The sequence below is a fragment of the Carlito syrichta genome, unplaced genomic scaffold (genome assembly GCF_000164805.1).
Source record: "Carlito syrichta isolate Samal-C Ts95f unplaced genomic scaffold, Tarsius_syrichta-2.0.1 Scaffold288323, whole genome shotgun sequence".
Classification (NCBI taxonomy): Eukaryota; Metazoa; Chordata; class Mammalia; order Primates; family Tarsiidae; genus Carlito; species Carlito syrichta.
This window is the reverse complement of record NW_007232419.1, coordinates 273,048-288,889: the sequence shown is the minus strand read 5'-3', so window position 1 is coordinate 288,889 and position 15,842 is coordinate 273,048.

The window sequence follows — 15,842 nt, the reverse complement described above, 5'->3', positions numbered from 1 at the left end:
GCTGCCTGTTAGTTTTTAATAAATTACCCTTACTTTCATAATAATTACCATGAGTGAATAAATATATCTTCATATATCCACATATTAGACTTTGTAGTAGAGACTTAAAGGGCAACAGCTTTTCTGCAAATAATATCAACTTTTTTTTTTTTTTTTTTTTTTGAGTTGGAGTCTCACTCTGTGGCCAAGACTGGAGTGCAGTGGCCGCTCCCGGCCACCGCAGCCTCGACCTGCTGGGCTCTGGCGATCCTTCTGCCTCAGCCTTCCGAGTAGCCGGAATTACAGGCATGCGCTACCACGCCCGGCTGATTTTTTGATTTATTGCAGAGATGAGGTCTCGTCGCCCAGGCGGGTCTCAAACCCGTGGGCTCAGGCAATCCACTCACCTCAGCCTCCCAAAGGCGCGGGATTACAGGCTGAGCCACCGAGCCCGGCAATATCAACTGTTCCTTAAACTAACACATGGATTCCCCAGCAATGGGAAATTATAAAACATTTGACTCATAAAGGTATGCTCTGTATGTTTTAACCATCTTTAGTTGTTACAGGTGAACAGTAAACACGCTTTTTATTGATGTACAGTATATTTCTTTTTTATTTGACTTGTGGTTTGGCATTCTGATTGTGTCTCTCCAGGAGTATTGCAGATTTTGAAATGAATCGCCGTAGAGAGATACTTGTTTTAAGTGTAAACCCTCTTCTTCATCTTTGAAATGTTTTCTGCTCAGGTCCCACTGATAAAGTTAAATTTCAGAATTCAGTGACTGTTTTCAAATGCCTAAACATTTTTTCAAGAGCCCTAAGGAACCAGTTTAAAACTTTAGTGGAAATATTAACATAATAAACAATCATAGCTTTAAGCAAGTAGAAGACATATCTTACTTTAACATTTCAGATTAAAGGGGTTCATGTTAGCTTATTCCCTGTGATAAGCTGAATAATGTTTCTCCAAAGATGTCCATATTCTAATTCCTGAAACTTGTCAATATTTTACCTTAAATAGCAAAAAAAGACTTTGTAGATGTGGTTAAATTAAGAATTTTGAGATGGAGAAATTATCCTGGATTATCTGAGTGGGCCCAATATAATCATGAGTTTTTTTTAAAGGGGAAGGAAGGAGATTAGAGAGACAGTAATAAAACGTTCATGTCTCTGTTGGAAAAGTTGAATAGGACAAAATCATAACAAAAATATTCAGCTGAAAAGGGAGAGAAAAGAATAATCAGAGCACACTGACAATGAGTTTTTCTTAATTTGCCCTTTTCCTAAATGTGCCACTGAAAATTTTCTCTTTGGAAGACTTCGCATGCCACAGATTGCTCATACTTCATCTTTTAAAACAGCAAAAATGTTTTGGTTCGTCAAACACGTAGAATGGTTAGCACCGATTTCTTTATCTTGTAGATTTAAAAATGCGTTGTAAAAGCATGAGTTATTTTAATTAGATGCTTTGTTTATGGCATTCTGTCTTAGTCTATTTGAGCTGATGTGACAAAATACTACAGACTCAGTAGTTCATAAACAGCAGAAATTTAATTTTTTAGTTCTGGAGGCTGCGTAGTCCAAGATCAAGGTGCAGGCAGATTTGGTGTCTGGTGAGACATTTTGAGGTTGACACATTTTGAGTTTTATAGATGGCACTTCACTATGTTCTCACATGGTGGAAAGGGCAAGGCGGCTCCCTTAGGGCTTTTTTATGAGGGCACTAGTCCAATTTACTACCATTCTTATCAAGAAATTTAAGCCACAAAAATATGGTTAAGTACAGCTGTGACAAAAACACTGAATGCTGGGCATTTAACTGAAATTGTTGCATTCTGACTTGATGTTAATGGAAGGAAAAGGTCTCTTTGCCAAATTATAAACCCACTTCTAACTTGGAGCTTTGAAAAATTAAGTTGTTGTCCATCATGCCGCATTTGAGTCTAATCTCTAAGCATGACATAACCACCTGCTGTACTTCAAAACTTTACCCGGGAGCATTCTGAACCAGCTCTACTTATCTTCCTCCTCCTTCCCAGCTTTCTCATGAACAGCTGTCAAGTCTTTTTTCCTTTCGTTTCCTTTTCAGAAGAGTGTTTGTTCCATATTCATTGACACTTTCCCAGCACATGATATATGTTGTTGGTTAGCTCACAAGGGCTCTGCTCTCCTGATATTATCATCTTTTTAAGACTCCTACCTCCTAACACAATCTCATCATTGGTGATTAGGTTTTCAAAATTTGCATTTTAGAGGGACACATATATTCAGACTATAGCACACTCTCAATTAAAATGACTATTAAAAACTCAGCCACACAAGGTCCGATAACTAGGCTCACGAACCATCCTTGAAAAAGTGCTACATACCTCATTGCTGAATATCACAACAATCATCTTAGAAGTACTCTCCCTGGGAAACTATGCACTGATGCCAGTGTCTAGTCCATCCATCAAAGCAATTTTGGAACTCTTTTTCTGGAATGGCAATCAGAATTGTAGTTATTTGTTGAGGTCTGACAATTAAGTTCCCGAACTTGGCACCGTGCGCTTATGTTGGCCACACTGCATAAGTGTATTGAAATACCCTTCCTACTCAGCTAACCTGGACCCCAGGGACTTTTTTCTTTAACCAAAGATAAAGGAAATATTGAAAGGAAGACATTTGATGACATTCGGGACACCAAGGGTAATACGATGGTGACTCTGATGGCCATTACAGAAAGAGTTCCAACATTGTTTTGATGGGTGGGCTAGGCGCTGGCATCAATGCATAGCTTCCCAAGGGAAGTACTTCAAAGGTGACCATACTGATATTCAGCAGTGAGATATGTAGTGCTTTTTCTTTTTCTTTTTTTTTGAGTTGGAGTCTCACTCTGTCGCCCAGACTGGAGTGCAGCGGCCGCTCCCGGCCACCGCAGCCTCGACCTGCTGGCCTCCGGAGATGCTTCAGCCTCAGCCTTCCGAGTAGCCGGAATTACAGGCATGCGCTACCACACCCGGCTGATTTTTTGATTTATTGTAGTGATGAGGACTCGCTGCCCAGGCGGGTCTCGAACCCGCGGGCTCAGGCAATCCACTCACCTCAGCCTCCCAAAGGTGCAGGATTACAGGCTGAGCCACCGAGCCCGGCCTGTAGTGCTTTTTCTTAGGATGAGTTTGCTAACTTAATTGTCAGAACTCATATGCATATTTTTAAAATGACCTCCTTCCCTTCCTCTCCTTTCTCCTTTCGTCCCTCCCTCCACTTTCCCTTTCCTTCTCTTTCTCCTTCCCTTCCTGCTTTTCTTAAAATGCAAACCAGTGTTGACTCAGTTTGCTAGGAAAAGACACAAGGTACCATATCAATCCTCATTTCATTGGCATGCTGAATAACAAGACTTCAAAGCTATAGCTAGTTCAATTTACTACCATTCTTATCAGGAAATCTAAGCCACAAAAATGTGGTCCAGTACAGTTGTGACAAAAACACTGAATGCTGGGCATTTAACTGAAATTGTTGCATTCTGACTTGATGTTAATGGAGGGAAAACGTCTCTTTGCCGAATTAAAAACCCACCTCTAACTTGGAGCTTTGAGATACTAGTTGTTGTCCATCATGCCGCATTTGAGTCTAATCTCTAAGCATGGCATAACCACCTGCTGTACTTCAAAACTTTGCCCATGAGCACTCTGAACTGGCTTTACTTATCTTCCTTCTCAGCCTTCTCGTGAACAACTGTCAAGTCTTTTTTTCTTTAATTTCCCTTTCAAAAAGTGTTTGTTCCATATTCATTGACACTTTCCCAGCGCATGATACATGTTGTTGGTTAGCTCCAGCCTGGCTTCTCTTTTTGGATCTTTGACAAGCTGTCATGTGTTGGATCATCGTAAGGTTGGATAGGACAGACTGCTAAGTTGCAGTTTGCTTATTTACTTGGCAGATGGATCAATTCAGAGTTTTAGTGAAAGGCAGAACGAATGTACTACAGTGATGTACTTTGTCGTTTGAGTGGCTACTTTAGAGGCGCTCATTTTCACCAATCACATATATTGTCCTTTTCAACTCAACCTCACCCCACCTCCTCCCCTCGCTCCACACAGACATGCCAAATCTTTCTGACCTTCAGAAGTCATAGTTGTGCTTGCATTTCTAAGATTTCTGCTACTTCTTAACATCACTTTTTCTTTGTCCTTACCTTGTATTATACTAATAAATTAGATCTTTGCTAAAATTTTAGAAACTGATAAATACATATATACCTACACAAAGACTGTATTAAAGCTGCACTGTGCTATTTGTTGGAGAGAATTCCGTTATAATAATTTCAATAAAGCAAGGCACTACTCAGGACTTTTAAATAATGTATTTTAACTTTCAATGTTATTCTGTGTAGACTTTGTTCTGTTTACCCCAGCTTTATATTTTTTTCTTTTCTTTTGCAATTATGCTTTCAAATTGTAATAAAGAGGGAAAAAGTCTGTTAATCTGAGAACTGAGAAGGAATTCCTCTTAGGTGAAATGAATGTGTTGAATGTGATTCTTGAGACAGGCACCGCCATGGGCTATTTGATTTGTGAAACAATGTCGCTCATTGTAGGAATAGGCTGGGCTAGGAGTGAGGCAAAAGCACACAAACTGCTAGAAGTGGTAAAGTAAGAATTTTGAATTCTCTAGGTGACTTGAGAATGAGAAAGAAGATGAAAATAGGTGAGAAAAGACAGACAACCAAACATTTAGGCAGTGGTTGGCATACTATGTAAAAGGAAGGTGGCCAGGAAAAAGTTTCCTTTGTCAGAAACGGCTAAGAGATTTTAAAATGAATTCTTCATTTCTAGTTGTTCCCTGTGTGACTATAATATGTAAACTCCCTCTTCCCAAGTCCCTGTGCACCAAAACTTTACACTAGCTTTGAGTGGTTGTTACTGAGGTGTGTGTGAAATAATTGAAGATAACCTCCTGTGGGTGAAGAGGTGAGGAAAATCAAAAGTATAAGCAAGAAGCAAAGTCAGGGTAGTGATATAAAACTCAGCAAAAGGAAAACTCAGTGCCAACAGTGACTGGCAGAAACATAAATGCCACCTCTTCCCTCTCCAAATCTTTAGCAACTACTGGACTTGAGGCTTGTCAACTGTACATAAAATGACTTCGATACTATGGAGCTATTTATTGAATCCAAGGAATGACTTTAAACTGCATTTGGGAAGGAACTCTGAGGATAGCCCACAAAACCAGTTGTAAATTGTGCATTTATGTGTACCGGCCGTCAAAGAAGGTAAGAAGGAACACAAGGAAGAAGGTGAAGAAGAGAAGGGGAGGAAGAAAAAAGAGAGGAAAAGGTGTGGCCACGTTCTTCTTGCATCAGCTTTCTGCTGGTGCCCCTCTCTCCTCTTCCATCTTATTCCCTCTTTAGTCTTTCTTTTATTTTTCCCTCTTTTAATCTCCCTCTCTTTCTGCCCTTTCCCTCTCATTTTCTCCCTAAAAATGAAAGAGAACAAATTGGACTAGGAGTGGTATCTAGGAATTTGGGGGAAAGGCAACTCTCCATCAGCAACACTTGCATTCTCTTTGGTTCTACCAACAACATGCCAGAAAAAAATTGCACGAGTGCTCTTTTGGCTCTCTGCATATTCAATGGGAGGAAGTATATTTACCTAAAAATGGAGACTGATGATAGGTTCCCTAGTGAAGGGCCGGTCAGGGCATGGGAGAGGAGGGGATGAGAGGAAGGAAAAGGCTGAGAAGGATTCCATGGATTCAGAGAAAAGCAATCTTGGGCAACTGGGGCAAGAAACGACGCAATCGATGGAAACTGGCAGTGTTTTTGTGTTTTCTCAGGGCTACCGATCCCACCTTTCAGACCATCCCCCTGTATTTAGACTCCTACAGGCTTTCTTGTACCCCTTATTACAATTGTAGGTTACTTTTTAGGTGGTTCTTCCCTACTGTATTGTATACTTCATGATGGCGGGAACTGTAACTTGCTTACATAGTGCCAGGCACTTACCACACACCTTTATTGTTATTAACCACTATGTATTCCCACCTGGATAACACCTGGAACGTGATAAATAGTCATGAAGTGTTTGCCTGAGGAAGGAATACACGGACAGGTGCATGGGGAACAGGCATAGACTGAAGAGATCAATGAACTGGCTTGGCTTGTCCAGAGTGAACGTTCTCACATAAGGGCTAGTTTTCAGACTTTGCATGTCATGTATATGTCTTCAAAGGATGTTTAAGTGGAAAGAGAATCTGCTTAGTAAATTTAATTCAGATATTTAGGAACACCAACAGATTGTAAAAGTAATCCAGTTGTAGCAAAGTAATTTTTTACTTTTTAATTTTAGGATTTATTTAAAGCTTTTTGTTTTTGTTTTTTGGTTGACAACTGTCAGGATGAGTTTGTTTATTTGTCAGAGTCTTACTCTGTTGCCCAGGTTAGAGTGCAGTGACGTGATCACGGTTCACCGCAACCTCGAACTCCTGGGCTCAGGCGATCTTTCCACCTAAGTATCCCGAGTAACTGGACCTATGGGTGTATGCCACCACACCAGGCTAATTTTAAAATTTTCTTTGTAAAGACAAGGTCTTGCTACATTGTCCAGGCTGGTCTCGAACTCCTGGGCTCAAGCAATCCTCCTGCCTCAGCTTCCCAAAGTGTTGGGATGACAGGTGTGAGCTATCATGCCTGAACAAATTGGTAATTTTGTGAATCTGGCCCTTAATTTCATGTTGAGATTTTTTGTAGCACTCACAACTGAATGTAACTAAGTTTGAACTCATAGTTTAATACTTGTTTTGTTCATTAGATAGCATGTGTATTTATGTTAGATAGTAGGATTTTTTTTATACCACCCCCCTTTCAGTAATGTTTTTATTTGATTTGTAACTATTTCCTCTGGCAAATTCCTTAAACAATCACTTTCCCCATAGAAAGTGTGAAGTAAAGGGTCTCTAACAAATTATTCCAGTGAATGTTGACATAAATTAGATTGTAGATATGTTGCTGGCGGTGATGAAGGGTGTATCCTTTTTAGAGATTATAAGATTTCCTGCTTCTTAGAAGAACAAGGATTGGAAATCCAAGTTGAGACTCGCTTATGATTATATTGTGATGACTCATATCATGATTGAAATCAAGCCTACAATTTTTGATAGCTTGAATTTTAAAGTGGAAATGCCACAAGAATGATGGTATTCCAGATGTCCATATGACCTACATTTATACTTCCATTTATATTTTTTCTTCTATTGCTTTAATATATTTTATCTGGAGCAAAAAAAAAAAAAAGCAAAAAAAAATAAAGATTTTAATTACTCTATTTACTCCAGGTATTTTGAAGTTACTCATTTATGAATTATTTGAGTTTGTTTAGGCTTAATATAACCTCAACAATCTGTTCCAAAAGAGAACTTTCAGGCATTCCTTGATGATTGATAAAAATTTATATTACAAGAGGGTAAGTACTCTTCCCCAAATCACTCTCCTCTTTCATGTTGGAACTTAGGCTTGGTTGAATGAAAGAATCATAGGCAAGACTGGACACATTGAACGATTCCAAGGATTCCAGTGATTCCCTTGCGATGTGTGCTGAGTCCCTACCAGAAGGCATGGCACTCATCAGGCTTGTAGGTAGAGTTTGAGATGCAGGTTATTTTGCATATTTCAATTCAATTCAACTTTATTGATGAAATCATTAAAACCCATAGGGAAAAAAAGGGAAATAGTATAACACAGAATGCACAATTTGGATTTAATAGATATTGCTTTGCCCTGTTTTCTGAGCTCACACTTTTTTATTTTAAAGAAATAAAACAGTAAGGATCCCTGCAAAGCCTTATTCCTAGAACCCTCTCTTTACTTCACTCCTCAAAGACAACCACTATTTCAGAGTTGGTAATACTTCCTTGTTGTGTGGTCTTTTTTTTTTTTTTTACTACATATAGAATGAATTTATAAACAGTATGCAAAATCATATCCTTTTAAACTTCATGTAAATGATACCATACGCTGTACCCTACTGCAACTCACTTTGTTCACTTAACTCCATGTTTTTAATTGCTAATATAAGCAAATATAGTTCATGCACTTTCCCAGTAGAAGTAAACCACAGTGCATCCATTCCCCTGTGATGTTTCCACATTTTTTGCTGTTATAAACATTACTACAATGAGGTATCCTTGGACTTACTCACGTGGAGTACTTGTACGGAAATTTCTTTAAGGCAAATGCCTGGAAGTAGAATTCCTAACTCAAGGGCATGTATAATTTTAACTTTTCTAGATATTTCTAACATTGACCCCTAAAGTCATTGTATAAATTTACATTCTCAAGTCAATATTTAGGATTCTTTTTCTCCATATCCTTGCCAACACGAGGATGTTATCCATCTTAAATATTTGTCAACTGAGAGTAGTAAAATGTTAACCTTTCTTGCATTTCCCTGTGTAAAACAGTTAAGATTTGTTTCTATGAGACCAGGAGATACAATGACTTCTTTTTCTTTTCCATGGGACCTTTGGCACAAGGAATCACATTCATTGTATTCATAGGTTCACAACACAGCATCATTATTGGCCCAGGCATGGCCATATTTTCACTCACCAGTTTGTTTATAAATAATGTCACGGAGACCCATGGCCTCTCAAACCCTTTCCCTCGGCATCCTATAACCTTGAATTTTAGTGTTTATTATTAGCTTGTCTTTTAGGAGTTTTGTGTATGTGTTTGTGTGGGCATGCCTGTCTCTTGAGTGCACGCGCATGCTCACGCACACAGTTTGCATTTGCTTGTTTTTAAACTTCATGAAGAGAATATCATACTGAATTGCTTTGGGGACTTTATTATATAAAGATTCTTTCATATTTTTGCATGCAGTTGTGGTCTCTCTTTTTGCATGCTCTATTATGTGAATAAAACACAATTCATTTAACATTCTTCAATTGAAGGCCATTTGGGTTGTTTGTCATTTTTTGCTTTTTGATCATTCTTGCCCACGTTTCTGAGTGAACATGGATAAGGCTTTCTCATAGTTAAATTGCTATAAGAAGAATTGGTGGGTTTAGGATATGCAAATTTCTATGGTACTGATTTTTGGAAAGTTTTTGTAAGATCCACCTATAAAATCATCTGGTTCTTGTGTTAATTCTGTGTTAAGATTTTAACAGCTCTTCATAATTCCAGTATCATTCAGGTATTCTATGTCCTCACAAATTAGTTTTGTTTGGTTGACTTTCAATAAAAATTTGTTTATTTAACCTAGGTTTTCAACCTAATTTGAATGAAGTTTTTTATTTCCATTGCATCATTATATTATGTCTCTTTTACAATTCGTAATACTATATGTGCATTATCTCTCCATCTTTTTTATTCATCAATATTGCCAGAGATTTGTTTCATTTTGTTACTCTTCAAGGAACTAGTTTGTTGAACTTCCTTATTTTATTTTCATCTTCTATTTCACTATCTTAATTATCTCCTTTTCTTCACTTTCTTTGAGTTTGTTGCTTATTTGGTTACTGTTCCATGTTTGTTTATGAGGAATATGTTTTTCTTCTATTTCTTTCTTGGATGAGACTATGTTTAACCTGAGAAACTGTGGAGAATAGGTGAGAAGCTTTGTACATACCTAGGTGGGTGACGTATGAGAGCGTAACGTGTTATCAGACTGTGGATTGTACACTTTTGAGATTGATCAGTTAAAGTTAGCCCAGATGAGGTACCAGCATATGCCTAGATTCACCAACATGCCAATTGTTTCAGTATTGTATATGTCAGGCTGTATCTGGAAAGAGAATGTCTCACCAACCAAAAACGTCTTGTCAATCTTATCCATCTTATTCTCATGTTATGGTCTGCAACTTGAACTGTCTTAAGCACTGAAGAACGCAACCAAGATCTCTGTGGTAGATCTTGACTGTGTTTGCTTCTTTTTCTGTGCTTTAGACAGGTGAACTCTATGATTTTCACAAGCAGTGCTGGTCTTCCAATCAATGTTTATTATTGATAAATGCCAACACAATGGTTCTGATCCTAATAAGGTCAATTTTTCATGTTTACTGCCAATTAAATGTTTTCTTCTGTGAATAATCTGATGAATCTTTTGCTCTTTTTCTCTCAAATTGTTTGCATATGTGTCTTTATATGTTCTGGACTTTATGAATTTCTTTTACATGCAAAGAATATATAATTGCTTGGATGTAGTCCATTTCTATGTTTACAGTTATTTTAACGTACAAAAAAGTTTTAGTTTAGTAGTGTATACATTTATAAATTCTTTATAATTTCACTTTTTTGACATTTTCACGAATTTTCAAATTCTGTTCATGAAATATTATATGTCAGGTACAAGATCTGAAAATACAGCAGCAAACACAATAGACAAGTTCCCTACTCCCATCTCAGTGGGGATAACAATTGATATTAAACAAAATGAAACAGGACAGTGACATAGAGAATGATAAGCATTAATTGTAGGACTAGTATTTTATATCTGATAGCCAAAAGAAAGCCTTTTTGGCTAGGTTGACATCAGAGCTGAGAACTTATCAGGTGAGGGAGCATGCCATGTAGATACCAATCATGTTTAATTTTTTTTCCACTATCCTGATATAAAATTTACTTCTCAAATGCTTGCAAAGTATTTTAAAAATTAGTTTTTTCATGTTTAGACCTTTTCATATGCATAGTTTGTTAGCTTTTTAGAAAAATGTATGCTACATTTATTGGTTTTCACCAAGATTTTATATTCATTTTTGTTATCTTATTAATACCTTTTCTCGACATTATTTGGACTTCTTCACTATTCTTTGTTACATTTTTTCTGTTGTTATTAAAATAGGTATTCATTCACAATAGTTAAATTACGAACAGTGTTTTTTTTTTTAATTATAAAGTGACCTCTTACTCTCCCCATGCTCAATTTCCATGCAGAGATTTTACACATACTTATGCACACACAATTATTGCCCTAACTTTGTTATTTAACATCATTTGTATTATATTTTAGAAATCTGCCTATATAACTACATTAAGAGATTTTTAAGTTTTTTTTAAGCTGGTTAATATTCCACTGTATATTTGGGTAAATGTTTAACTGTTTCCTTTTGAGGGATATTGATATTGTTTTGAGCTTTTGTTATTATATACTCTTAGGCAATAGTCATGGTTTACTGCATTTGACTTAACTCTCTCTGCACTTCTTTTTGTTGAACCATTTGGCAATAAATTACTTCTATCATGATGCCTTACCCATATATATTTCATGTGCACCTCTGAAAAATAATGACATTTTCCTATCCCTTATGATTTTATTATCACACCTAAGAAAATTGACAGTAATGACATGCATAGTCCAAAATATAATTCTTATTCATATTGCCTCAATTTTCCCAAACAAATCTTCTATATTTTAAAAAATATATGAGATCCAGTTTCACAAACTGCATGAGGTTGTTGTGTTCCTTTAGTTCCTTTTAATCTAGGAAAGTACCCCTCCCTTCTTGTTTTCATGACATTAAGTTTTAACGAAAATTCCAAGCCAGTTGTTTTTTCATAGACTTTTCTCACATTTTGGATTTTTCTGATTGTTTCATCACTGAATTAAGTTTAAACATTTTGGCAAGAATTCTACATAGAGGATTTTGAGCTATCAGTATTGGTTATGTCAGTAGGCACTATTGGTGATACTTATTTTTGTCTCTTCGTTAAGGTGGTGACAACCCAATCCTCTTGTTCTAAAAGAACATTTTGATTTTTGAAATTGGTAAGAATCCTTGGATGAATAATTCAAAAATATGTGAATATTTTCTTTTTTAATACATTCTCACCCACTGGTTTTGACACTCGCTATGTTTCTTGTCTGAATCAATTATTGCACTGAATTACAAAATCATTGATCTCCTTATTATGTCATTCTTTTCACATCAATTAGCTGTGATTCCTTAAAGAACATTCCTTTTCTTCTCCTTCCCTTTCTCTTTCCCTCTCTCTCCTAACTAAACCATACTCATCATTTAAAAAAATTATAATCCATAAGAGTCATTTTTTTTGATGCTCAAATTATGCCAAGCAACCAGTAGATGCTGCTTCAAGAAAGCTTCTCTTTTGACCAGCTCCATTTGTAAGACAGCACATCCTTGACTTATGGACTTGCATTTCGCCCAATACTAAGAGCTATTAACGGAAGTACTTCTAGTATTCCCAAATACCAGAGTAGGGTTAAACTCTTTGCATATATATAAAAGCCATATGTGTTTCTTTTACTGTGAAGAATGTAATATCCTTTGCTCATTTTCTGTTGGGTAAGTTGTCTTTTTCCTATTGATTTATATACAATTGTTAAATTTAAAGCGACTAGAACTTTGGCTATGGTCTTAAATCTATCATATTTTTCGTGACTTTATGATTTTATGTTCTGACTTTATGATTTTTTTTACCACAAGGATTTAAAAAAATTATCTTGTTATTTTATTTTATGGCTTCTGAAGTTTGTGTCAGTTAGATAAACCTTCTGCACTCTAGATTCTAAAGGAATTCTACCATGTTTTATTATAAGACGTTTATGATTATATTTTTACATTTATACCTCTGATCTATTATGATTTTATTTCTGTTGTATGGAATGTACAATTGATTCAATTTTATGTTTTCTAAAAGTTTATCCTGGTTTTACTACATTATTATATTTTTTATATTTTTCTGTCTGATTGGCATTGTTATCATTTGATAAAATTTTATATTTATTTAGGTCAATTTCTGAGCTTCAAATTCTGCTCTAATACTCTGTTTTTAATGTACCCGCACAAACAAGTTTTAATTACCAAAGAATTGTAGTATATTTTGATAATCTAATATTTCCTCAATGTTTTGGTTTGTAGACATAAAAATTAATAATTTGGTATAACCGAATAGTTACTTTTCCTATTTAAAAAAATGTTCTTAGCATTGACATTTCTATTATGTTCCATTTATAAATTAACATGCAAATTGGTAACTTACACTACTAATATTCTTTTCCAGGAGCATAACATAACTTTTTATTTTGACAAACTGATTTTTTAAATGATACATTTTACACATTTCTTGTTAATTTTATTCTTATGTGTTAAGCTTTGTTTCTCTTGTAAATGGCATGATGTCTTCATTATTTCATTTAACTTGTTTGTATATATAAAATCTACTGATTTTGTATATTTACTTATTTTAACTATTCCCTTAGAATAGTTTAATTTATTGTCGTAGAGATTTTTGTTGTTGTAGAATGTTCTGTTTTTTCCAGATAATTAATCATAAAATAACGAGCTTTGTGTGCTCTTTTTAAATTTTTGCATCGTTAAGTTCTTTTTCTTGTCTAATTGCAGTAGCTAGTTCATGCATACATGATATTAAGTGTTAGAGGTGACAAGAGCTTTCTTTTTCTTATTCTTGACATTAAGAGAAGTACTTCTAGCATTTCCAAATACCAGAGAGTGCACAAGTCCAACTGAATCCTATCCCACTTCACCCCAGGTGAAAGTTTTAGTAAATATAACACAACAGCCTGACAGGCACTATCAGTACTTATCAGTAGCCATGGAGTCCTTGGCAGGCGAGTGAATAAACTACAGATTCCCTGTTTTAGAATCTGCACTGTAGACCACTTTCAGAATCAACTGTCTTTTTTTTTTGAGTCAGAGTCTCAAGGCTGGAATGCAGTGGCACGCTCATAGCCAGTTGCCCGGCTGGAATGCAGTGGCACGCTCATAGCCACCACAGCCTCTACCTGCTGGGTTCAGGCAATCCTTCCACCTCAGTCTTCCAAGTAACTGGAACTACAGGCACATGCCACCACGCCTGGCTAATTTTTATTGAATTTATTGTAGAGATAAGGTCTCTCCAAGTTGTCCAGGCTGGTCTCATACCCTTGGGCTCAGGCAATCCTCCCGCCTCCGCTTTCTAAAGTGCTGGGATTATAGGCAAGAGCCACCATGCCCAGCTATTATCAACTGTCTTTATTCAAGCTCTCTAGAAAAAAAGACTATGAAATGAATAATTATGTGCAAGTGATCTTACTAAGGGAGTTCAGAACAGGGTGGGAAAGAAAGATGAAGTTAGGTACAGTTTCAGGTAAGGGTACAGCCTGATTGTGCAGAAAGAACTTAGAGGATAAATTATACCGAGAGTTTGTCTCAGATCCAGACATGTGTATTGGGCTTTTATGTTCTCAAATTAAGGAGTGATTGGCTAACACCCGTGAACATCCCCTAAAGGACTTAAGCTCCCATGAATTCTTATTCCCTGCCCCATGTGACTCTGTGAATCCAAGGGCAGTCTTCTGAGGTGAGCCACGGGTATGCCTTTTTAAAGCAAAAACACAAACGAGGAGGGAATGAGTACCCATACTTAAGAAAAGTGATAAGACAAAATCTAGATAGAATATCAACAATTGGCTATAGTCGATAATATTTTTTTCTTAATGATGTAATAAATAATTGAGAGGTGTATTTAATTTTCCAGTTGTATATTATTTTTCCTTGTTATTGTATCTGCCTCACATATATTTTCTTAATTTTTAATTTTAAATATGTGGGGTACAATTCAGGGTTAGGTATACAAATGTTCATTATGGAGGTACCCTTGTTGATGAGGTGTGCCCCGCCCCCGCAGTTTCCCACTACTGCCAATCCCTTTCTTATTGTATTAGATAGTTGTTCAAGGTCCACTTATGAATGAAAGCATGTGATACTCAGTTCCTTGTTTCTGTGATAGATCACTCAGTATTTTAGCTTCTAAGTCCATCCAAGATGCTGTGAAGTCATAATTTTGTCCTTCTTTATGACTGCATAATAGTCCGTTGTGTATATGTACCACATTTTGTTTTATCCAGTCCTCTTTCAATGGGCAGACGGTTGGTTCTATGTTTTTGCTATTGCAATAATACTGCAATAAACATGTGTGCAGGTATCGTTTTCATAAAGTGATTTGAGTTCCTCTGGGTATATTCCCAGTAAGGGGATGGTGGGGTCATATGAGAGGTCGATTTTTAGATCTTTTAGGAATCGCCACACTGTCTTCCACAGAGGCTGTACTAGTTTACTCTCCCACCAACAGTGTAGAAGTGTTCCCTTATCGCCTCATTCTCTCAGCATCTGTTGTTTTTTGAGTTATCGATGATGGCCATCCTGACTGGAGTCAGGGGGTATCTCAGTGTGGTTTTAATTTGCATTTCTTTGATGACTTGTGAGGCTGAGCATTTTTTCATGAATCTGTTGGCTGCTCGTATGTCTTCTTTTGAGAAGTGTCTATTCACATCTATCGCCCACTTTGTAATGGGGCTGTTTGTTTTTTGCTTTTCAGCACATTTGAGTTCCTTGTAAGTCCTAGATGTTAGGCTTTTGTCAGATATACAGTTGGCAAATATTTTTTCCCAGTCTTGCTTCACATATTTTGTGGCTAGGATATCCTTGATTATCAATGTAAACATTGCCATTCTGTTAAAATTCTTTTTCTTCTAGAGACATAATAGAAAGTATGTTTTCCAGAAATATGTCATTTATTCTAGGTTTCTGTACTGTTTGGCATATAGTGGATCATTGTATTCTTTAATTATTTAAAAATCCTTTTAGCACTCTGAGATAGTTTCCTTTTTTCTCACATTTAATGAGTTTCTTAGTTTTCCTTGTTCATTTTTGTCAGACATTTACCTATATTATTTTTTAAATCAATAATTAGATTTTGCTATTGAAAATATCTTCTAATTCCTTTTTGTTTTTAGTTTTCTGATTCTGGCATTATTATTTTTTTCTTTTTTGAATATAATCTTTTTTTTTTTTTGAGTTGGAGTCTTACTCCTTTGCCCAGGCTGAGTGCAGTGACATGCTCACAGTCACCCCAGCAT